The following is a 24945-nucleotide window of genomic DNA, read 5'->3' as shown; positions in this document are numbered from 1 at the left end:
TACCTTGGTCAAGAAAAAAAGACCTGTAATCCAGGCAAAGTTATCTGCAGAAAAAAATAAAATTGCCAACATGTCATTCTACACATGCAGTGGCAAGGAAAGAATGAGACCTTCACTTTTCTCTATGAGTGTTAGTTCTGCAACTGTCACTGAGGCATCTTCTTGTAAGGTTAGTCATGACCAAGCAAGACCTTGTCATTCGGACTCCAAAAGTGGAGTTCGAATACTTTTACGTGCAAAAGCCGAGCTGGACGAAAACAGTAAGGCATTAGAGGAAAATGTATGTTCAGATTCAGAAGTGACACAAAACCCTGAGGAGAGTCCATCCATGAGTGCTACATGTAATCCTGACCTGTCTGATAGTGTACCCATAAAGAAGTCCCCTTTCAGCATTTTTGCAGATGTGTGCATGAACATCCCAAGTGTAGCCGGTGTTACACAAATTGAGAATGCCACTTTGGAATTGCAACAGGATGAGGTGGATATTTCTGTAGCTGACGAAGGCACTAATGAGGATGTTGATGAGGATGATGTTGTTTGTGTAAGTCCTGCACAAGTGTAAGCAGTTCTTGCACGTGATAACAAGGAAATCCCCCTCTAATGTGTGTAATTATTTTTACCCAAATCCTGACAACAGTTGTCTAGCCATTTGTAGCATTGTAAAGCCACAGTCAGTAGAGGTAGGGACCTTAACCATCTAGGAACCTCATCCATGTTACGCCATTTGAAGCAAGTTCATGGCAAGCTGTTGCGAAAATCGTAAACTTATGCTAAAAAAATAACAACAAGCAGTCCATCATCAGCTAGGTCTCTCAGCTAGATCCCGACTACTGTAATCTACACTCACAACACCGTCCTCATCAACATCCTCAATAGCGATCAGAGTTAGTCCTGCATCCAAGTTGCTAAGGCTAGATGACTCCTCCACTATCCTAAATTCCTCAGAAGAATTCTTGAGCGTTAGTCCCACAGTTGCTGCTGCTGGCGATGAATCTTCATCCCAGAAGCAGACCAAGTAGAAGACTACTAGTAGTTTGCAACCTATTCACTGTTAAACAATCCTTTGCAAGAGGAAGCAAGTATGAAAACTGTCACCCAGTCGCAAAGCAAATCATAAACGTCATGGCGACTAAGCGATCTGCCTCCAATATCCATTATTAATGCAGCTGGTTTTAAACAATTACTTGAGGTCTTGTGTCCCCGTTACCAAATTTCATCAGAAGCCAATTTTACTAGACAAGCTATTCCTCACCTCTACCAGAAGGTTCATAAAAATGTAACTATTGGGCTACAAAATGACATTCTACCCACTGTACACTTAACCACATATATGTGGATAAGCGGAACTGATCAAACTAACGATTATGTGACTGTGACAGCCCACTTTGTTGGTGATTCACCCTTACCAGCAGGAAAAGCAGCAGCATGTACCCAAGTACGTTACATTTGTCAGAGGCAGGCTACTTTGTGTATCTCCGGCTTCACTGAGAAGCATACAGCTGACAATCTAAGACTAAGGGATGTCATTGCAACATGGCTTAACGCCACCAATATTGTGAGAGCATTACAGCTGGGTGAAATCCATAACATTCCCTGTTTGACTCACACAATAAACTTGGGGGTGCAGAGCTTTTTGAAAAATGAAAGGGATGTGCAGGAGATGCTGTCTGTGGCCCGTAAAATATCTGGACATTTCTGACATTCGGCAACAGCATGTTGGAGACTGCAACAGCAACAAGAGCAATGTAATTTACCCTGCCACCAACTGAAGCAAGAGGTGGTGACAAGGTGGAATTCAACCCTATATATGCTTCTGCGGATGGAGGAGCAGCGAAAATCCATCCACGCTTACTCCACAAACCATGAAATTGGTAAAGGAGGAGGGATGTATTTTACTGAAGCGCAGTGGAGAATACTTTCCGTGTTGTGCAAGGTGCTGAAGTAGTCATCTGTAAAGTGAGTTCAGACACTGCTAGCTTGAGTCAAGTGATTCCCTTAATTAGACTTTTGAAAAAGTAGCTTGAGAAATTGAAGGAGATTAAACAAAGCAATTACGCTAAGTATGTCGGACTTGTAGATCAAGTACTTTATTCGCTTTGCAAGGATCCAAGACTTATCAACATTTTGAAATCAGATCACTACATTTTGGTGACTGTGCTTGATCCTCGGTTTAAGAGCTATGCCTTCTCTTTGTTTCCAACTGACCTAGATCTGAAGAGATGCAAGGAGCTTCTGGTGAGCAAGATGACAGCTAAAGTGTTACGTGACAGGACGGTGTCTCCTCCATCAGTTTCTCACTCAACTACTGCTAGGAAAAAACTTAGCTTTCCCAAGAGTCCCAGGTGTTAGGAACCCCTCAAACCGGTACAGCAAAACCCGGAGTCTGCTCTGAGAGTCTGGTATTCGCTGTTGCCCCTAGTGGTGGGGACAGACTTGGCTGCAGACTCACAGAGGGTCGTGAGATGCGTACCGGCTGGGGGAACCCAGGAAGGCAGAATGAAGTCCAGGCAAAGGTCGAGGGCCGGCAGCAGACAGGGTATTCAATAGACAAGCCGAGGTCAGAGGTCACAGGCAGAACAGCAGCGTAAGGGTCCAGGCAGAAGGTCAAGGGGCACAAGAAATCAATCGTAGTTAGTAAACAAGGCAAGGGTTGGCAACAAATAATCAGGATCCAAATAGAGCAGAGAGCAAGAGACACAGCAGGCTAGTATGCAGAAAGCAGGAACTATAACCGTCAGGGAGGACTTGCCCCTTCCTGCCTTATATATGTGATGTGGCCCAATAGAATAATCCCTCATATCAGAGGGAAGGACAGCCCAGCGTCCCGGCTGTACTGGACGCCGGGACGCGGCGCTGCTGCACAGAGCTTCCCGCCCGTTGCTTTGGCAACGGGCAGAACTCAGCGGAAGTGACTACGGCCGGGACGTCGGGGCACAGCAAGAAGCGAGTCGCGGCGGTGCCTGAAGCCGCCGTGGCTCGTGACACCAGGGATGATGCAGATGACTCAGCACAACATTTTGACATCTGGTCTGGTCTAAAAGAATTGACCAAAAAACTTGACACCTCTGCCGTAACACCAACTAATCCTACTATCAACATCCAAAGGATTTTGGAGGATTATTTTATGACAGCATAGAAATAGACACATCAGACAGTCCCTTTACATACTGGGAGGAAAAAATGGAATTTGGAGACCCTTGTACCAAATCGCTTTCCACTGCCTAAGCTGCCCACCCTCCAGTGTGTACTTGGAAAGAGTTTTCAGCACAGCTGGGAACCTTGTCAGTGATCGGCGTGGGAGGCTATATCCTCAAAATGTGGAAAAGATGATGTTAATAAAAATCAAGTTCAATTTCCACGAGGAAGGCCTATCCTGCCCATTACATCAAAATACTGAGACTTCTGTAATGGTGGATTCCAGCTGTGATGAATTAATAATGTGTGAGGATGATGTACAAACTGATGACAACAACATCTTACCACAGTAGAGTACATTAACTGCACTGTTACCTTAGGTGCCTTAAGCCCATTGTTACTTTGTTTTGTGGGAGCCCAAACAAACCAAGCACATCAGCCTCAAACGTGGCACTCCTTGTTGCTGAAGTGCTTGGTTTGTTAAAGTGTGCATGTCCTTTTTAAGATCCAACATAAAGGTGTGTGGGAAGGCCCAAGGGCAATTCCATCTTGCACCACTTTTCCTTTCATCCACTTTTCCTTTCATTTGCTGAATACAAATGTAAATATGTGGTATGGGGGGCTGCTATGTGTGTGTTAGCTTAGGGAGGCGGGAACCGTTAATCAGGCCTTGGCAGTTCAGATTCAGAGAAATCCAACAGATTCGGGTTTTTGGGTTCCGAGTGAAATCGAGTCATGACTCAATTTCTCGCACCAATTTCGAATCTCAAAACAAGGCAAGATGCAATTTCCGGAAAAATTTGGATGCAAAACTCACAAGAGTTTTGGATTGATATCTTCTATACATATAGCCCTCCCTAGTTTTATAAAGTGCCATTTTACAAAAGACAGTATGTAGGGAGGAGGTTAGATTTCGTGCTCTGCTCTGAAAATAATATTCAGGGTGAAAAATGGTCATAGAAAGCAATAGAATCATATAATTATTTTAAAGCAGTTCTAAAGAGATCAGTCAGTTGGAATAGTTTGCTGATTAATTGGTTTTAATTTTAATATTTTCAGAGAGATTAGATGGACTAGTAGCTACTGGTTGCTATTAATGCATATATAATAATACTAAGTGGTATATTTAGTGTAGAAAATTGTGTGCATTTGCTGTATGACTATTTGCATATCCAAAAACAATAAATTGATATAAAAACTATTCATCCACAGTTACATGCTAGTTTAAAATGCACATGTAGAGGAAAATCATCCCTTGCTGGGGAATGGCGACTTCTCCTACCAGAAATCTTGAGGGCTGAGGACAGATATACCTTCAAAGTTTTATCAGTAGTCTTTTGCTCCTCCTCTTATAGAGATGATAGATTACAGATGCGATAGGATTTCATTCCCCTCGTACTCAATGGGTTTTGACCTTTTAAAAAGGTCTTTTTCAAGGCTTACTGTTGATGCATATGTTGAGGTTCTTCAGTAGTGTATAGCAACCCATAATCTTATTTTTTTTAAATCCAGGCTTGGATTGTGATGGTTTTCATTATGGCATAACAACTTTATGTTACGAAAATGGGGCTTGGTCAGCGTTTCTTTCAAATTCTCTAGAGCCTTGTTTTCATAACACAAAGAAATGTACATCACACATAACTTCTTATCCACTCTAGTCTACAAAATCTTTTTCCATATCTTATAACGCTGAGGTCCACCTTAGTTGTATATCTCACACTGAGTGGACTCTATATTGGGGATTGTCTATTTCAATATTGTTCACCTAATTTGAGAGAACAAACACATGGTGTTATTTATCACTTTATTGGATATTTTTTGCTGGGATGTCATACATATATGTTGTATATATTGTTATACACTTGCTGGAAAACAACTTCCACAATGTGAACAATGATGAGTGTGAAGCATATCTTCAACATGAGTTCTCAGCATTAAATTAACTATGTGTTCACAGTTTACATATATTAAATGTCCATTGTTTTTCTCAGAATTGGCTTGCATGGGCCACACACATAACATCATTTTTTAACACACCTTATTATTATTGTTATTGTAGATTTGTAAGGCGTCACAGTGCACCTCAGCGCCGTACAGAAGGGAAAACAGTACATACATAAAACAGGGACATACAAGGTAGACAAAATAAATGCAGACATGAAAACAAGGGTATGACGGATTCTGCTCCTTAGAGAGCTTACATTCTAAGTGGAAGAGGGCATAGTTGAAACAAGAGGAGTAAATGTGTTTCAGAGTGGGATAGTTGTGAGGGTGTATTAGTGGGAATAGCGTAATCGTAGATAAGGTCACTCTAAAAACGAGATATTTTTTCAAAGAGCAAGACTTGAAGACTGTGGGAAAGTATGCTTGAGCGTGGTCGGGAATTTCATAAGTGGTGAGCAGCATGGGAGAATTCTTGTAGGCGGGAGTTAGAGGTGGTAACCAGAGATGAGACAAGGCGGAGGTAGGTTTAAGAGGGTGGGAGGGAGAGTATTTTGATATGAGATTTGAGATGTATGCAGGGGTAGTGTTGTTGAGGTCTTGTAGGTAAGGGTGAGTAATTTGAAATTGATTTTGGAGGACACAGGGAGCCAGTGTAGGGATTTGAATAGTGGTGCAGCAGATGTGGAGCGATGAAGAGGCATATCAGTCTTGCAACAGCATTTCGAATGGATTGAAGTTTGTATATATGGGTGTCAGGAATGCCAGATAGCAGGAGGTTGCAATAGTCAAGATGCGAGATGATGAGAGAATGGATAAGAGTTTTGGTAGTATGTTGAGTAAGAACAGGGTGTATTCTGGCAATGTTTTTAAGGTGGAATCGACAGGAGTTGGAGAGAGTCTGTATGTGAGGAATAAAGCAGAGGGTGGAGTCAAGTGTGAAACCAAGGTAGTGGGCTTGGGAGACTGAGGAAATTGTGGCGTTATTGACAGTGAGGATGATTTGAGGACAGTTGGTTACATGAGTTAGTTCAGAAGGAAAGAGGTCAGGGAAAGAGATATAGATTTGGGTGTCATCAGCATAGAGGTGGTATTGGAGGGCGAATGAGCAAATTAGTGCCCCAAAAGAAGAGGTGTGCAATGAAATAAGTAAAGGGCCAAGAAAAGAGCCTTGTGGGACCCCAACAGATGCATGTCGAGGGGAGGATGCGCCAGAGGTAGAAACACTAAAGAAGTGGTTCGATAGGTAGGAAGTGAAACAGAAAAGAACTGTGTCACAAAGGCCAATGGAGTGAAGGGTGTGTAGGAAAAGAGGGTGATCACCAGTATCAAAAGCAGCAGAGAGCTCCAGGAGAATGAGAATGGAGAAATTACCATTAGATTTTGCAGTAATTAGATCATTGGTCAGTTTTGTGAGAGCAATTTCAGTGGAATGTTGGGGGCAGAAGCCTGACTGCAAAAAGTCAAGAATGAAATGAGAGGAGAGGAAGTGAGACATCATTTGTACACTAATCGCTCAAATAGAGTGGAGCCAAAGGGGAGGAGAGAAATAGGGCAGTAGATGGAGAGGGAGGCTGGATCGAGAGATGGTTTCTTTAGAGTAGGTGAGATGAGTGCATGTTTAAAGGAGGATGGAAATGTGCCAGTGGAGAGATACAGGTTGAACAGGTGAATTAGAGGTGAGCACGCAGTGCAGGAGAAGGAGCCGAGTAGTTGGGAGGGAATAGGGTTGAGTGGACAGGTTGTAGGGTGAGATGATAAGATGAGTGCTGAGACTTCATATTCAGTTACTGGAGAGAAAGAATTAACGGTGGATTGGGGAGTGTAGGTAAAGGTGGTTAGAGTGAGTGGAATTTGGCATGAGGAAATATCTTGTCAAATGGTATCAATTTTGTCTTTGAAATAGGTGTCAAAATCATGGGCAGTGATGTAGGAAGGAGGAGGAGGTGCAGATAGGCAGAGAAGTTAGTTGAAGGTGGCATAGAGGCGACATGGGTTAAAAGACTGGGTGGATGTTAGATATTGGAAGAATGTTTGTTTGGCAATTGAAAGGACAGTGCTATAAGATGAAAGGAAGAACTTATAGTGGAGGAAATTGGGATAGGAACGAGATTTCCTTCAGTGGCGTTCTGCAATGCGGGAGCACTTTTGCAGATAGCAGATCTGTTTGTTGTGCCATGGCTGAGGTTTGGATCGTCGGAGACTATATGTAGTAGCTGGAGCTACATTGTCTAGGGCTGAAGTGAGTGTTTTGTTATAGAAAGAGGCAGCCTGATTAGCACAGGGCAATGCAGTCGTTGGAGAAATTAGTTGTTTTAGTGAAAATGAGAAGTAGATTGGGTTAAGAGTAGTTAGTTTTCGTTGTGTATGTGTGTATTTGGGTGCAGGGGGAAGGGCATGAGGTAAGGTGACGCTGAAGGAAAGGAGGTTGTGGTCGAAGAGTGGGAAAGCTAAATTGGAGAAACTAGAGATGGAGCAGTAGCTAGAGAAGACAAGGTCAAGGGAGTTCCCATCCCAGTGAGTGACAGATAAGGTGCATTGAAAGAGACCAAAGGAGGAAGTGAGTGAAAGAAGTTTAATGGCAGAAGAGACAGTGGGATTATCAATGGGGATGTTAAAAATAACCTAGTATGAGTGTAGGCAGGTCAAAAGATAGAAAATAAGTGAGCCAGGCCACAAAGTTGTCAAGGAATTGAGAAACTGGACCCGGTGGGGCGATAAATGATATCACATGAAGGTAGAGAGGATAAAATAAATGGATAGTGTGGACTTCAAAGGAAGAGAATGAGTGGGAGGGTTCAGTGGGTATGACTTGGAAGGTGCAGCTTAGAGAGTGTAGAATGCCTACTCCACCACTTTGTCTGTTTCTGGGTCTGGGAGTGTGGCTGAGGGAGAGTCCCCCATAGGAGAGAGCTGTAGGGCATGTAGTGTCAGAGGAGGTGAGACAAGTTTCTGTAATGGCAAAGAATTTGAGGGATTTAGAAATGAGTAGATCATGGATGTATGTTAGTTTGTTACAAACAGATCTGACGTTTCATAGTGCACATGAGAAAGTAAGAGAGGGTAGTGGAGATATGTGGATAATGTTGGCGGGATTGAAGGTACAGGATGGATGCAAAGGTGTGGGGTGGAGCGAGGAGCGTGAGCAGATAATGAGGGTTTGTACAAGGTTTGACGAGATATCCCCAGCAGCCATGACAAGGGGCAGGGTGAGAAAGAGGATGTGCAAGGAGGATTCGTGGGTGTGAGGTTTATTTCTGTTTATGTAGACTGGTGAGTGTGGTGTGTATAGGAGACAAAACAGTTCATGTATACAGACTAGCAAGGAGGGAAGTAGTGAAGGGGAGATAATAATTGGAGAGGGAGGAATAGCATGATGGAGAAAGAAAAGGCGTTTGGAGATAAATATGGTGACAGTAAATAGGAGAGAGTGTAAACTGAGTAGGTGCATGATGGAGAGATGTGAATGAATGTGTATTAGCTAGGGTAGGTAAAGAGAGAGTAGAAAGGAACAATTGATCCAAATTTGGTGGGGCAATGGAAGAGGTGAAGAATACTTTAAGGCCCCCTGGCTGGGGTTAATGGAGTAGGCAGTTTCTGCCATTTTAACACAATGAAGTCCAGGAGGATCCTGACAGTTGGGTGCAAAGAGTCTAGCAGCCAAACAAAGATGGTAACAGCAAACACAACTGAGCTCAATGAGTAGCTGAACAGATGTTGAAACAGCAATAACAGTTGAGTTACGTGGGTCCCCCAGCTGGTCAGAAATGGTAGTTCTGTAGATCCTAAAACAACCTTGTTTTTTGGTATGAAGTCGATACTCAGCTCTGCTGTGACATTTCCAACAGTATTTAGAAATATCTAAAGCATTTTATTTGTGAGAATAAAGAAAAGTGGGAGCTTGGGCTAAGAGCTGAGCCAGTGTACAACTTACTTCAACTGACGTCCGCATGCCACCCGAGAGGAAGCTTATTTTTCAGTCTTCTCTTGAAGTCCTGCAATTCTCTGGAACCCAGAGAATTGCTTTTGTTAGTTGCCTACTGCTAGAGCACTATTTTGACAGCACACTAATTTGTTTAATGGCCCCCTGAATTTCACTTCTTTTTTTTGTGAAGTTCAGCTGCTTTTATTTTTCCAGCAGCTTGAGCCCTGCTGCTGACTGACTTAGAACTGGTGCCTTGATGCAAGTCACTAGATATTACTGCCATAATTATTATTGTTATCATTTATCTATAGAGTGCCACATAATTTCACAGTGCGGTACAATTGTTGAAAAGCATTATTAACAATGATTACATAAGACAAAACAGGTAAAACAAAATGGTAATAAAAGTATAAGACCGTCATACAGTGTGTAAGATGTAATTTAAATTGCATGGGGGGATTAGATGGGGGACAGGGAGAGTACAAGAAAAAGGAGGACCTCCTCATGGTATCTTACATGATAAAGTGGAGGGGCTGACACAAGAGGGGTTGGGCCAGAGTGAGGATGCAAATGAAGGGAGGGCAGGCCAGTGGGGGAGGAGTTAGGAGGCTGACTTTGATGAACAAGTGAGGTTTTAGGGAGCACTTGAAGCATTGTAGGCTGGTGGTCAGTCTGATGGGTGTGGGAGGGCCATAGATGGCGGGCAGCATAGGAGAAGTTTTGAAGGCAGGAGTGGGAAGGGGTAATCAGTGGGAGAAGAGGCATTGATCACTGGCAAATTATAGCAGGCAGGAGTAAGTGTGGAGGGAGATTAGGTTGGAGATGTATTGACCGTGGGAAAAATTAGAAGGATTTTTAGGTGAGGGTGAGGAAAATTGGATAATTTAATCAGCAGGTTTGGGAGAGAAGCCAAATGTTGGGAGTAAAGGAGAGGGAGGAACTTAAGATGATGTCCAGACAGCAGACTTGAGGAACAAAGAACAGCGTGGAGATGTCAATGGTGAAGGAGAAATAGGGAGGTGTGGGTCTGTGAAGGGAGGGAAGAGTTCTGATTTGGACATGTTGAGTTTGAAAACGTGCTGGGGCATCCATGAGAGGATAGCAGAGAGACAGCTATACACCCAAGAGAGGAGAAAAGGGGGGAGTTCAGTGGAGCAGAGGTACATCTGAGTGTCGTAAAAGAACCCTTAATTATGCTATAATTGTGCACGCTTTCTTGTTCTATTTCTGGATATGCTCGTTACATTACCATATGCATTTACAATTTCCCTCTTGCGACACGCCTACTTCAGTCCTTTAAACCTAATTTACTGTATCACACAGATATATATATATATATATATATATATATATATATATATATATATTATATATAAAATATATATTGTAACAAAAGGAGGCATTTAACTGACAATATGCAGAGAAAGCAGGGAAGTAGAGTAAAACATTGGCACAGTCATGTACCTAGGTGGAGATTAAACCAGGTAAAAACATATGTGTAGTAAAAGTTGGTTTACTTACAAGATTTAAAAAGCTGCTTCCTCTCAGCAAACAGACAGGGTGTATCTGAAAGTCTAAACAGAGCCAGGGATGGGCGTGTCCTTTTTAAAGAGAAGGTGGGTGTGTCACCTGTCCATCAAGCTAGGCCTGTGGGAGGAGAGTCAGGTATAAAACCCTGCTTGTTTTATTGTTCAGGGAGCTCAACGCTGGGCTAGCTGGCTGATCTTGACAGAGAGCTGGACTACGTATAGTAAGCGTTTAGGGTCTCCATAATTGCTGTGCAAGTAAACGGTGTCAAACAATTATTACCATCCTGACAATAAAGAACCATAAAAAGGAAGAAGTTGTACGCGTGTGCTTCACCAGTAGCGGGCTCCTGCCACAATATATATATATATATATGTGTGAAATAGAATCTTTACTTTCAATAACATAATCTTGCACACGATACATATAATAGATGACATTCTGTGTGTAGGTACAATATCTTATTAGTTTCTTGCTAATTATGTATATGTGCCTGTGTGTGTGTGTGTGTATGTATGTATGTATGTCAGAACTCATTACAATTCACATGTTGGCTGCATTGTCTCCATCTTAATCCTAATTGCACTATTGATCTATATGTCACTATTCCAGTACATATGCTCATAATGAAACTTCTTCTTACAATGCAAAGTCACCACCCAAAATGGCTGACTTACAGTGCATTCTTACAAGAACATGTCAACTCAAAGGCCTAAGTTACTAACAATTCAGCCTTCAGCAATAGGGCCTTAACTTATTACAACCAGTATAAGCCAGTCCACCACAAATGTCTCTCTATTCAGCAGTTATCACTCAATGTCCAGCAATATTTATTTAGTCTAACATGGGAAGGGATATCTACAAACCTCGCACCAACATTCACTAATTTCAATTCAAACCATCTCCATTCAAAGAAGTCTTTCTATCTCATCTGTTTAGCTAGTAGCCATTACACACATAGGGGGAGGGGATGAGACCCAGCAAGGCAGATTACACAATTATAGGCACAGTCAAATAAAATGTATTTCACTATATACACATAAACTAACTTGCCATTAAACTAACACCCTATTTAACTTTTAACTTCCTAAATAACACACTTACAAACAAACACTTCTTAAAAGCAATATCACATGGTCTGTGACTATAACAAATCTTTCAACACAGATATTTCTCCCACAATAACCTCTTTGCTAGCGTCAAGTAATATCACTTAACAAAAATCACAAACCATGTAAAGACATCTACAGTATTTCAAATCTTCCTATTGTAGCTCCCATAGTCTATAGTTTTATCATTTAAACACTAGCAATCTTTGTAGATATCACTTTGCTGCCATATCCAGCAGGTACATGAGGTCTGTTGTATGACACAATTCAACTCCTAAGATATTACTTAAGCACACTAACATTTACTACAATAACAATATCTAATTCTATCCAATAGTGACATCCTATATTACAATAAAACACATTAACCATTATCTATTCCCTCATGTTCAAAATGTTACCAACACTCGAAACGGGTCCATATAGCAAAATCCTTGTGTCTGTCTGTTTCCAAAATCGGGAGAGAAATCCTGTGTGTCTGTCTGTGTAAGCAGTATGATCCAACCACTTTTGTCTTCAGAAGTTATTACAAAATTTTTGTGGGATGGGTTGATGTACCTGATTGGAAGCTATTCTTTTGAAATATAAGTTTATTTAGCTCACAGTTCTCTCTTTCGACAAAAGCCAGTAACTTGCCATAGTGGGGGAGGAGAGAAACCATGAGTGCCTTATCAATAGTTATTTAAGGTAGGAAAATGGTGTGTGTGTGTGTGTACATGAATACATGTATATTTACAATAGATCATCTATCTATACATATACATATATATATATATATATATATATATATATATATATATATATATATATATATATATATATAAAATGATCTTCAGTTGTCGTTGGCATAGAGGTGGAACTGAAAGTTGCAGGAGTTACTAACTTTATGAAAATGGAAGGAGAAGGTGTACTATGAAAAAGAGAAGAGGGCCAAGGACAAACTCTTGTGGGACTCCAAGGTTAGAGGGACTTGCGATGCATGTAAATCACAAATATCAACTTTAAATTTCAGTGTACAAATAAGCTATCAAGTGCTATATGAAAAAACAGTCAGTATTTAACTTATGTGCAAAACATTGTAACATGGTTTTGTCCAGGAGAGTGAAATAAGAAGTTTCTTAAGTTAAGATCCTTAATGAATCAGGCCCCTAGTCACCATATGTATTAAATAGCTTTTTTGAGTCTCAAATTAAAAATATGCTGTCGATCTCGAGTAAGTTGTAGCAGTTTTAGAAAAGTCTCAAATAGCCCGTTTTTAGTTTTTAGGATTATCTAACCAATACTCATTTCTGAGAGGTTGGCAGTTTAAAATGCAAAACATATGCAATGTTGACCTCACCAACACTATAAAAAAACAAGTTATTTGCTTATTTGAGTTGATATTGGTTTAAGTAGTTTAGAGACTCTAGTGGTAAGTTCAGGAGAGTGTTATTTATGTGAGTTTTTGGGTTTTATTTTGTTTGTCTTTGTATTTGCTTTGTTGATTTGTTTTTGTATTCTCCATGTGTTTTGTCTGGTGATGAGTGTGAGAGGAAGGAGAGATAAGGAGTCTAGGGAGAGCTGTGTGGAGGAGAGAGAAGAGCAAGTAAGAGAGGAGGAACAGAAGCTAGAAGAGGCAGGCTGTTCTTTTGGGAAGACAAAATATGGCCGCAACGTACGGTTTAGTTTTCAGGAAAATTGCGTGCTTATTCAGTTTAATACCTGTGTATAAATGTATTTTGGGCAATCTAGCTGCCAAGACTTCTTTTTCCCACAAAAAACAGCTGTGGTCTGCAGTCTTTAATGAGGTCAGTGCTGTGGGTGGACCCATCAACAGGTCCATTGAAAACTGCCAGAAATTAATCTCTGATATAAAAAGGAGAGTAAAGAAGAAGATATTGGGGAAGAGACGAGCAGTGGCAGGGACTGAGCTTTCTATGAGGAGGAGTTTGAGCAGTTCATCCCGATCATGCTAATTGAGGGGATAAATGTGCGGGAAATGGACAGGTCTCTGTCCAAACCTGAATAATGTATAAAGTTTAAAAAGTTATTTGTTTATAGTCAAACAATAATCCTGAATCATATAAATATTTGTTTGTTCTGCATATTGAAAGCATAAGCCTGAAACTTATTTTATAATGTACCAATTACAATTTGTTGGGTTTTTTTTCTTTTAGTTTGGTCCATCAAAATATATTAAGTTTGAAACTAGTAAACATTTTAAACGCACAGGATCCTTTCAAATGCAGACATCATCAACAGTGCATAGCAGTGGGCGGATCAGGGGAGGAAAACAGGCATCCACAAGCCGGGGCAAATCACCTGAGCCTGCAGCCAAAAAAACAAACAAAAAAAACGTTAAAGTTGTTGATGATAAATTATTCCAAATTGGCTTCATATGTTTGTTTGTTGTGATAAAATGATACCATTATCAATTTGTACATGTCATATTTGTTTGCTGTATGTTAGAATTTTTGGTTAAAATAAAAAAAATAATTTATGCCCACTGGGATTAGCAAAGCTGAATGACATAAAGGTGTTTACCTGATCAATCTTGTTTAATTTTTGAAAATATGGTATCATGGTGAACATCTGGCTCTGATCTGTAGCTTGTTGGAATATCCTGTGTTACTGTGTCTGCAGTGTATTGCTCCCCTAGCAATCCAGCATCTAAAATCTGTAGCAGCTATCTAGCTATTTCGCTCCTGTGTCTGCAGTTGTTTCAGTTGAACCAGTCTGTCCGCCTACCTGGACCTCCAAGTACTCCTCTCTGCAGACCACTACACTCTCTCTAACTGTTGATCATCCCGTGCCTTGTGCCTTCTGAGTAACCAGGAGTCCTGATACCCTTTACTCATTCAGTGCCTTGTGCCTCCTGAGTAACCTGACTCCTGTCATCCATGGTTCATCCAGTGCTTCGTGCCTCTTGAGTCATCCAGGCATACTGACAAGCATGGCTTATCCTGCTTCTCCAGCCTCTGAACCAGACCTTGTCATCCGGCGTCTCAGAAATGACTCTTTGAGCTATATTATTATTGACCATTCTCTGCATCTGTGGTTTCCTGAATAATCCATGCGATAACTGCCATACCCTGCTGCACTTGTTTCCTTACTATATATTGAATCCTAAACCTGTGTACCTGTGTTATTAATAAACCACTTTGTTCAACTTACGCTCTCTCAGTGGTCTTCATATTGGGAATCCTGAAAGTATGTTTATATATTTTTTTCAAAACACATACACATACTCTTTAATTGGTGACTGAAGTTTCCCCACATTGTTCTTGGCTTATGATAATGAATGTCCAAGAAAATATTTAAAAAATGTAACAAAATAAATTGAACTCACTGAAAAACCATACTCATCTGTTTGATAAAAATCAGAATGATCCTTTCTCTCACCTGCTCCCCCTCCATCCGTATTGTCCATATTGTCCACATCAGCTGATGTAATGAGGTCCCTTGCTTCGTCACTGTCTGCTGCCGGTGGTCAGGGTATATTTTGATTTAGGGCCAAATTATGCTGCATAAAGCACAACAACATGATATGAGGCACCAGGGTCTAATTATCCAATAGGCTGACAAGGCTGCTGACTAGGGCACGAGCTAGATTAAAGAAAGGACAAGTTCATTTTTACCTACCACATATAAGCCTGGTGTTATGACTGCCTTTGTTTTGTATCTGGCAGCAGTACCTATAATCCATCAGAGGTGCTGCTGTCCTGCTCCTGAACTCTGCAATATGCCTGAAGGAGTTAATCTCCTTGTCTGATGCTAATTAGAAATGCACCTGTTGCACTGCTTTAAGTACCTGCCTCTAGCCGTGCTCTGGGCAGTTCATCCGTTTGTTCCTGGCTGCTGCTAACCTGCTCCTGTGCTATTTGATATATACCTGCTGGACTGAACTTCTGTGTATGACCCCTGCCTGTACCTTGGACCTTGCCTGCTTGCCTGAGACCCCGAATCATTTGCCTGTACCTTGGACCACGCTATTTTGCCTGTTGCTCTGACCTTTTGGACAGACTTCTGGACCTCGCTAATTTGCTTGATCTCTGCCTGGCTATTTGGATTTGTTTGTCTGATCACTGCTTTATCCCTGGACTCTGTCTGCTTTCTTGGACAGCCTTGTGCCTTCTGGACTGGGGTAAAACTTATTATACTTGTTCCAGCCATTTTACTATACAGTCTCTTTTGAAACTGTTATCCGTGGATTTGAGTTATCTTTGTTAATATATTTACCTGAATAAAGACACTTTGCCTTACACTACTGTTGCTCTTTGTGAATGCACTGGGATTCATAACATGATGAACTGCCATACAATCTGGGCCTGCTGATTGCACGCCCTCTGCCTTAGTCCTGGAATTCCTAGTGTTTTTGCATTGAACTCTGTGTTTGGCTATTAGACATGTCAGTAAATCCACAATTACAAATGCTGCAAATGGACATTGTTCAGCTCCGTTACCAAATCATACAGGTTTCCACTTTACTCCAAGAACTGCTTAAAACCCTTCCTGCTGCTGTGTTAAGTAGTTTCAACACTAATTCTGATTTTAAAGCAACAAACTCCTCTAATGAAAGCATGCAGACCGCAGAGAATCCTCCAAGAACTTTTTCTGACATTGGTGCTGCATCTATGGTAATGCCAGCGGTCCCTACCATTAGGGATTCTAAACGACCAAGCTACCTGCGTCCCCCTCTCACTGAGGAGGAACGATGGCGCAGAAGGATTGGTAAACTATGCCTCTATTGCGCCAGTGGCGAACATTTCTTACAAAGCTGTCCGCTCCGCAGACCACAACATCCTATGGAGCAGCCTTCAGTGTGCTACTCTCCAGACCCTGGATTGTTCTTCACGTCACCTCCTGTTGCTTTACTTCAGCCTAATCTGCAAGTTCTAGTTGCCGCCTGTCCTGCTGTGCCAGTTCCAGTTGCCGCCTGTCCTGCGGTGCCAGTTCCAGTTGCCGCCTGTCCTGCGGTGTCCGTTCCAGTTGCTACCTGTCCTGCGGTGCCAGCTCCAGTTGCCGCTTGTCCTGCGATGCCAGTTCCAGCTACTGCCTGTCCTGTGATGCCAGTTCCAGCTACCGCCAGTCCTGAGTCTCCTGCCGCTGTGTCCGGTCCTGAGTCCGCTGTGTCCGGTCCTGAGTCCGCTGTGTCCGGTCCTGAGTCCGCTGTGTCCGGTCCTGAGTCCGCTGTGTCCGGTCCTGAGTCTGCTGTGTCCAGTCCTGAGTCTGCTGTGTCCGGTCCTGAGTCCACTGTGTCCGGTCCTGAGTCCGCTGTCTCTACTCCCGAGTCTTCAGCCGCTGCCTCTACTCCCGGGTCTTCAGCCGCTGCCTTTACTCCCGGGTCTTCAGCCACTGCCTCTACTCCCGAGTCTTCAGCTCTAGAGGGGGCGCTGCCCTTACAGTCTGCTCCAGAGGGGGGCGCTGCCCTTACAGTCTGCTCCAGAGAGGGCTCTGTCCCTCCAGCCTGTTCCAGATAGGGCCCTGTCCCTCCAGCCCGTTCCAGAGAGGGCCCTGTCCCTCCAGACCATTCCAGAGAGGGCCCTGTCCCTCCAGCCCGTTCCAGAGAGGGCCCTGTCCCTCCAGCCCATTCCAGAGAGGGCCTTGTCCCTCCAGCCTGTTCCAGAGAGGGCCCTGTCCCTCCAGCCTGTTCCAGAGAGGGACCTGTCCCTCCAGCCCCCTCCCGAGTTGCCTGTCCATGCGGTTCAGCCCGAGTTGCCTGTCCATGCGGTTCAGCCCGAGTTGCCTGTCCATGCGGTTCAGCCCGAGTTGCCTGTCCATGCGGTTCAGCCCGAGTTGCCTGTCCATGCGGTTCAGCCCGAGTTGCCTGTCCATGCGGTTCAGCCCGAGTTGCCTGTCCATGCGGTTCAGCCCGAGTTGCCTGTCCATGCGGTCCAGCGCGAGTTGCCTGTCTATGCGGTCCAGCGCGAGTTGCCTGTCCATGCGGTCCAGCCCGAGTTGCCTGTCCATGCGGTCCAGCCCGAGTTGCCTGTCCATGCGGTCCAGCTCGAGTTGCCTGTCCATGCGGTCTAGCCCGAGTTACCACTTGGTACTGTCTGCTCTGAGGCATCTCACAGTGCTGTCTGCTCTGAGGCATCTCACAGTGCTGTCTGCTCTGAGGCATCTCACAGTGCAATCCAGTCAGAGTGCTGTGCCCAGTCCGGGCTTCCCGTCAAGTGTGCCCAACTTGTCTTCCCAGTCGGGGACTCCTGCTCTGCCGTTCCAGTTGAGGACTCTCCAAAGACTGCTGCACAAGCTGGGTACTCTCCAGAGACTGCTATTGAGCCTGAATGCCCAAAAGCCTCTTCTGACTCATCAGATCCTCCTCTAGTCTTCTTTGATGGAAACATCAAACAGTTTGTTACGGTACTCAAACTTTCCATGAAACAGTTTCAATAATGTCCGGATTATTTTGTTGACCAATTTAACCAAGTGGGTTCAATTATTATGTGTTTTAGAGGGGAGCCACAAACCTGGGCCTTCTCATTACTAATTCCGATGACCCCATTATTCATAATACCATGGACTTTGTTAATGCTGTTTGTCAGAAGTACACTCCATCCACAGTCAAGTCATCTGATCACGATTTTTCTGTACCCATTCTAGCCTGTGCGTCAGTTCCTGCACTTGTCCATAAGACCTCTATGAATGTGTCTTCCATCAGACAGTCTAGGTCATCTAGGGAGAAGGTTAACAAGAACGTAAAAACCCTTGCTTTGCCACTTCAGTCACAACAAACACCAACCTTGGTGACTGGCTTTTTGGGCATATCATCATTTGGTGATAAAATAAAAGGTCCTATCCCGACTCTGGGCTGGAACTCAGACTCTGAAAGTGAATTTGTGGAGGATACCAGAGAGTTAGTGGACAAACTTGCCAATTCTTCTGCTTCTGAAGAATTGGGTCTTCTCTGTACTCCATTAGAGAAGAGCCCAATTGTGTCTCCAGGGAGATCTTATAAAAAGAAAAAGAAGAGGAGAAAAACTTGAAGGGAGCATGAATGGATCGTCTGGAATCCGCTCCTTAAAGGAGGGGCTATGTTATGACTGCCTTTGTTTTGTATCTGTCAGCAGTACCTATAATCCATCAGAGGTGCTGCTGTCCTGCTCCTGATCTCTGCAATATGCCTGAAGGAGTTAATCTCCTTGTCTGATGCTAATTAGAAATGCACCTGTTGCACTGCTTTAAGTACCTGCCTCTATCTGTGCTCTGGGCAGTTCATCCGTTTGTTCCTGGCTGCTGCTAACCTGCTCCTGTGCTATTTGATATATACCTGCTGGACTGAACTTCTGTGTATGACCCCTGCCTGTACCTTGGACCTTGCCTGCTTGCCTGAGAACCCGAATCATTTGCCTGTACCTTGGACCACGCTATTTTGCCTGTTGCCCTGACCTTTTGGACAGACTTCTGGACCTCGCTAATATGCTTGATCTCTGTCTGGCTATTTGGATTTGTTTGTCTGATCACTGCTTTATCCCTGGACTCTGTCTGCTTTCTTGGACAGCCTTGTGCCTTCTGGACTGAGGTAAAACTTATTATACTTGTTCCAGCCATTTTACTATACAGTCTCTTTTGGAACCTGTTATCCGTGGATTTGAGTTATCTTTGTTAATATATTTACCTGAATAAAGACACGTTGCCTTACACTACTGTTGCTCTTCGTGAATGCACTGGGATTCATAACACCTGGAGAGGAAAGCGAGGGGACACTATAAGTGTATTAGCCTAGATCAGCCTTATCCCTTAATCAGAAACAGTCAGGCACCCAAAATATATATATTTTTTTAAAAAGCGTGTACCCCCTCCCCAAACAAATGAACCTTAGTCTGGTATTAGCAAGATCAGGGGAGCAAAAAAGCGTGGAGTGCTCCCCATTTTACTTTATCCAACACTAGGCTTTGCCAGCAGCAGCTGGTGGCACTATAGCAGGGGAACCCGCAGCATGGGGTCCCCCTGCCATTTTGACAATCAGCCCAAGTGTGGTCAGCACGGAGCTGGATTTCGTAGGGAGTTGGGGTCTGCAAAAAAAAATGTGCGCCACTCCCTAGAGGTACCCAGCCCGTGTTGAAAGCACTAGGGCTCCAGGGGTTAGATTTGTTTAAGTTTCTAAAATGGAGGATTTACGTATAACAACTAATCAGATTCTAGCTATTAATTATCTAGTATATTCTATGTGTTGCTATGAGCAACACCTCTACTTTTCCTTTTTAGAAGTTTTAGTGATCCTGGAGTCAATTAGAAAATTACAGTAAATAACCTTTGTTTCATATACATAAGTAACAGTAATTCTACCAAGCAATTATTAAAGTGCAAAAAAAAATGCCCCTTCAAATACAGCATAGCAATTCTACCTGTATATGTACACTGGTGAATAAACGTGATGTTGTTGTTACACTAGAATTGTATTGATCATATACTCTGTTTTCACACTAGCTTAATAAATAATGTTTTCATACAATGCTGAATTTGTGTTGATACAATCTTGAGGTTCTTTTCTACAAACCTGTGCATGGATATAATAATTCTTGAAACCTATGATTACATACTGATTTTTTTGTTACATAAAATGTAAGCAAAAAGGAACAGCAATTAAAGCAAACGAGAAAAGTAAAACTAAAACTATAAATAACTGACTGAAAATAGTAATTTTTGCTATATATTTTTATATTAATTTTATTGTTTTGTTTCCCTAACTAGATTGCATTACATCTTAAATGAGATGGGGTTAAAAATTGAAAGATACCCATCCTGGGATAAAATTACAGATCTCATAATCCAAGCCTGCCTGTCCAGTGATGCAAATGAGATAAGATACATAAACAGCAGCTCACTTGGTAAGATTATATAAAATTGTATTTTTTTTTATTGTTTGTTCATTCATTTTTACACTGGCTAACACATTACAATATTGTCTTATATAGACAAATTTATAAATATGATGTATTTAACTATTAATGTACATTTATATTATCTAGCTCATAGTATAATTACATTGTGGTGTCATTTAAAGGTTTGTTCTCCTTTGCACAGTAAGTTTATAGCTCCTAATGGTCGTATTTAGAGCTATAAACCTACTGTTTAATAAGGCAGGCACCCCTGCCTTATTTTTTCAACATTTGTTAGCATTGTGAGATTTAGTTAGCCCCACTACCACTGTCACATGATTTGCTGGCTTTAGCACGTTTAAATTCCACAGCACAAAAGTCAATATATAAGTGGAATTTAAATCCACTAATGGGGCAGACATGTAGTCCGAGTGTGTACTGTGGCAAAGAGTGCTATTTAAGACACCTCTCCTGTTGTTTAGGGACGGTTTAGGGCCCGGGAAAATGTATGCTGTTATTGTGATGTGAACAAAAAAGCACCGTTTAATTTCAAGCAAGAAACATTAGGGGTCTGATGTCTGCAGGGTGTCAGTATTACAGCGCTGTTCAGTCCAAGCTGACTCCTAGCGTTGCCAGGTCAGTGTAGCCTCATGTTGCTGCCCGGTCAGTGGTGCCTCATGGCGTTGTTGGGTCAATGGAGCCTCATGGCGCAGTTTTTGGTTGAGGTCCAGCTGCAAAAGTGTCTTACCAGTGGTGTTTCAAGGAAGAGAGCTTGGACACCTTAAAGCCAAGTGCACTAGTCCCCATAAACACTTGAACTTTTCACTTACTGAAGCTGTCTTTCAAAGTTGCTGTTCCTGGAGTTTTGCAACCAGTGGACCTGACTTTAGTGGTGTGACTGTGCGGATGAACAACAGAGCTGTCCATGCAGTCGTGGACTCCAGAATTTAACTTACTGTGGTCTCCAGCTCTGTTCTGTCCAAAGTCTTGTGGCTGCCCAGAAATAATGTGTGCTGGACACATGGCACATCCCAGAGTTTGCAAAGGACTCCTCTGGAAACTGGACATAAAGGCCAAACCATGCTGCCGTATCAAGTCATCCTGAGGCAAGATTTCCCACTGTTTAAAGAGGTCCTCTGTGAGTGTTGGGGGCAGAGCACACTCAGGTGGGTAGCAGACATTTAGGGGATGGGAGAACAAATGAACAGGTTCTATGCAGCTTTTACTTGCCCGGAGTCTACCTAGTCGTGAAAAGGTTTTGTAGGGCTTGTGCTGTGTGCCAGAGAACCTACTCCATTGTCACAAGACAGCTGCCATTCTGAAAGGGCTCATAAGCGTCCTTTTAAAAAAGTAAGGGGCTATGAGTGGAGTCAGATATAGGACAACCTGTTTCAGAATAGTGTTCTCAAGTGTGGAGAAGATAAAAGCATGTGGTCTAATAAGGGAGGTGATTTTTGAATTTAAGCCTGTCTTATCAGTTGTAAGTTGTGACTGATGCTGAGTAAGTCAGCCAGTTGATAGAGATCTGGACTGTGAAAACTAGCATTAGGGTCACCTGAAGGTCACCTAATACTATATATATATAATCCAAGAGATGCGGCACTCAAGGATTTTCACCAATAAATTATAGCAACAATAGGTGTTTATTCCATCAACAACTTTCCTTAGGGAGATAATGAGCCTGATTCATCAAGGCACATATTTGCAAATTTTGAGCATACTGTACGCAAAATCACTCTGCAAATGCCCAGATCCGGGATCTGGGCATTTAGCCGTGAAGGCAGCCCTGTCTGCTCTGTCTTAGAATGCAAAGTCCACTTACTACAGCCTATGATTTCGGGGAGTGAACGCTCTGGCGACGGGCCTTTTCGTCGAACTTAATGTACAGTAAGGGCGTGCCAAATTGAAGTGCATGCAGCCACTTCCGAATACAACTCTGGCTATTTCAAGTTACTTGTTTTTGTACCATATCTCGTTCTCCAGTTATGGCTAGTCTAAGTCAGTAGTGATAACAGTCAAGTCTTGTATGCATGCTATAGTGTGTTTGCTATCACAAGCAACTGTAAAAAAGTTATTTTATGCTCAGTAGACATTGAGAGAATCCGAAAAAAATGTAATTCATGAAAAAACAAACAAAAAAACCCCACTGTTTTTAAAACTGTTTTTATCATTTATGTCTATATTATTAACAGGTGACATTAATTCAATTTTTTTTCTGTGCATTCTTTGGCAAATTTATAATCCACATAGGTATTGGACATATCCTGCAGCATCATGTGTAGTAGAGCACAGTAGATCTACACCCGATTTCAACAGCACACATATCTTGAGATTCGTACCTTGATGAATTTGGACATGCGCAAAGCCTAAATACGTGCATTTAATACTAACCACATGTTGCACTCAGTATGTGTGCCTTGATGAATAAGGCCCTATGTGTCTATACAGTGGCTGAGGCAGGCTGATATCTTGTGGTTTGCCACATGATCACTTATCACACTGCCTTCATTGTAAAACTATCAGATCCTAGTTACTTACATTGTCCATAAATGTTCTAAATATCAACTTTGACCACTGTTTGTGTGTGAGTACCTGTGTAATATATATATATATTATGTATATGTCTATGTGTGTGAGTGTGTGTCTATATTAGGGAATTTAGACTGTAAGCTCCAATGGGGCAGGGACTGATGTGAATGAGTTCTCTGTACAACGCTGCGGAATTAGTGGCGCTATATAAATAAATGATGATGATGATGATATATATATATAGATATACACACACACACACACACACACACACACACACACACACACATTTTAACAAACGCGTCCTTCTTGTAGCACTTCTGACACCACTTGTAGTACTTCTGGCACTGACACCCCGCAGACATCAGACACAGACAGCTTCAAATCAAACAATGCTTTATTGTTAGCCTCACAATAAAGAGCACTTATTAGTCAGGATGACACCAGTAAACAATCCCCTTTGCTTACACCTCCTGGTGACCCTAATGCTAAGCTAAACACAGTCCAATTCTCTACTGATTGGCCAGCTCTTCCAGCATCAGTCACACACATAAAATAAACAACACAGTCTTAACCCCCACCCAAACACTGCAAACCAATCACAGACAATAAATCAATAACACGCATATGGTACACCTGTGTGTTTTTGTGCAATGGGAAAGACTGTGTGGGAATTAACCCTGTATGCAGCTTTCCCTTGCAGACTTCCCGGGACCTCACCTGTCCCTATGCAGGAAAGCTGTGGCAAATAGGCCTCTTTGCTACATACCCTTCCCCTTAGCGTCGCCAACCTTGGTGACGCGGACACCAGTTCTCTGAAAGATAACTACTTTTATCATCTCAAGTGTCCTGTCAACCATTTCTATCAGTGCCCTAACGGGAACCTTATCTTCTTTTAAACTGAGAACACTGTTCCTATACAGCCTGTCCTCTCTCTGTTTCCACTCACAGCCCCTTATGTTTCTAAAAGGACGTTTGTGAGCCCCTCCAAATTGTGGCTGTACTGTGACGTTGGGGTAGGTTTTCTGGCACACCACACAAGACCTACAGAATCTCTTCACTGCTAGATAGACTCCGGGCATGTAAAACCTGCGCAGAACATGTTCCCTTGTTCTCCCTTCCCCTAAGTGTCCGCCACTCACCTGTGTGTGTGTGCAGCTTCCAACACTAGGGGTACATGAACCCTTGGAACCACTAACTGTTCTACTCTTCTCCCCTTTACCGTAGCAATACAAAACAAAACATTTTCTTTAACAACATATGTTGGCACACAGCCTGCCAAGTTGACAGGCTCTGCAACAACATCAGCATTAGCCAACATAAAAGCATGTTGTAAAAGCTCATTATCTCTTTGATCACGTGCAAAGTTCGAAACAAGTAACAGTTCTGGATAATTAGGCCTCAGTCCAGGCTTGCCTGAATGGTGACACTTTTGTGGCAGTTTTGCCGTGTCTCCCAGGACAACATTCCGGAATAGCAAGTTCCCATCGCCAAGATTTACATGCTGTGAGTTCCCTGGCAGATCCTTTAAGACTGGGCATCCGACCAGTGTTTCAATTGCCGGCATGTCCAGTCGGACCCGCTCAGCACGGACCTCTTTCTGATCCTATTTATAGGGTTTGTTGCACTCGGCTTTAAGGTGTCCCAGTTGTCCACACTTAAAACACCTTCTGTTCCACAACTTCACAGCTGGACCTTGAACAATAGCAACACCACAAAGCATCCTTGACAGCGCTATGAGGTTCCACGGACATGACAGCGCCATGTGATACCACGGACATGACAGTGCCATGCGATACCACGGGCTGAACAGCGATGGTAGTGACCTCGGGCTGAACAGTGCTGGGAGTGACCTCGGGCTGAACAGTGACAAGCTCTTGTTTCAGTGTAGCAATCTTTGTCTTTCCCGGCTACTGTCTCTTTAAGAGCTTCCACTGCCTTTCCTCTTACTTCATTCTTCATTCTCTGCTTCTAT

At 42.7% G+C, this 24945-nt stretch overlaps 1 long non-coding RNA gene across 1 annotated transcript in view; it reads left to right on the top strand.

The window, feature by feature from the left end:
• The window catches only part of LOC142157721 (uncharacterized), a 37124-nt gene extending 16688 nt beyond the window's left edge, over positions 1 to 20436 (top strand). The window contains exon 3 of the long non-coding RNA XR_012692584.1: positions 20314 to 20436. This is a non-coding gene — a long non-coding RNA (uncharacterized LOC142157721). The remainder of the gene's footprint in view (positions 1 to 20313) is intronic.
• Positions 20437 to 24945: the final 4509 nt, after the last annotated feature.

Source organism: Mixophyes fleayi, chromosome 5 (assembly GCF_038048845.1).
Source record: "Mixophyes fleayi isolate aMixFle1 chromosome 5, aMixFle1.hap1, whole genome shotgun sequence".
Lineage (NCBI taxonomy): Eukaryota > Metazoa > Chordata > Amphibia > Anura > Limnodynastidae > Mixophyes > Mixophyes fleayi.
This window is presented reverse-complemented; position numbering and strand designations above follow the sequence as displayed.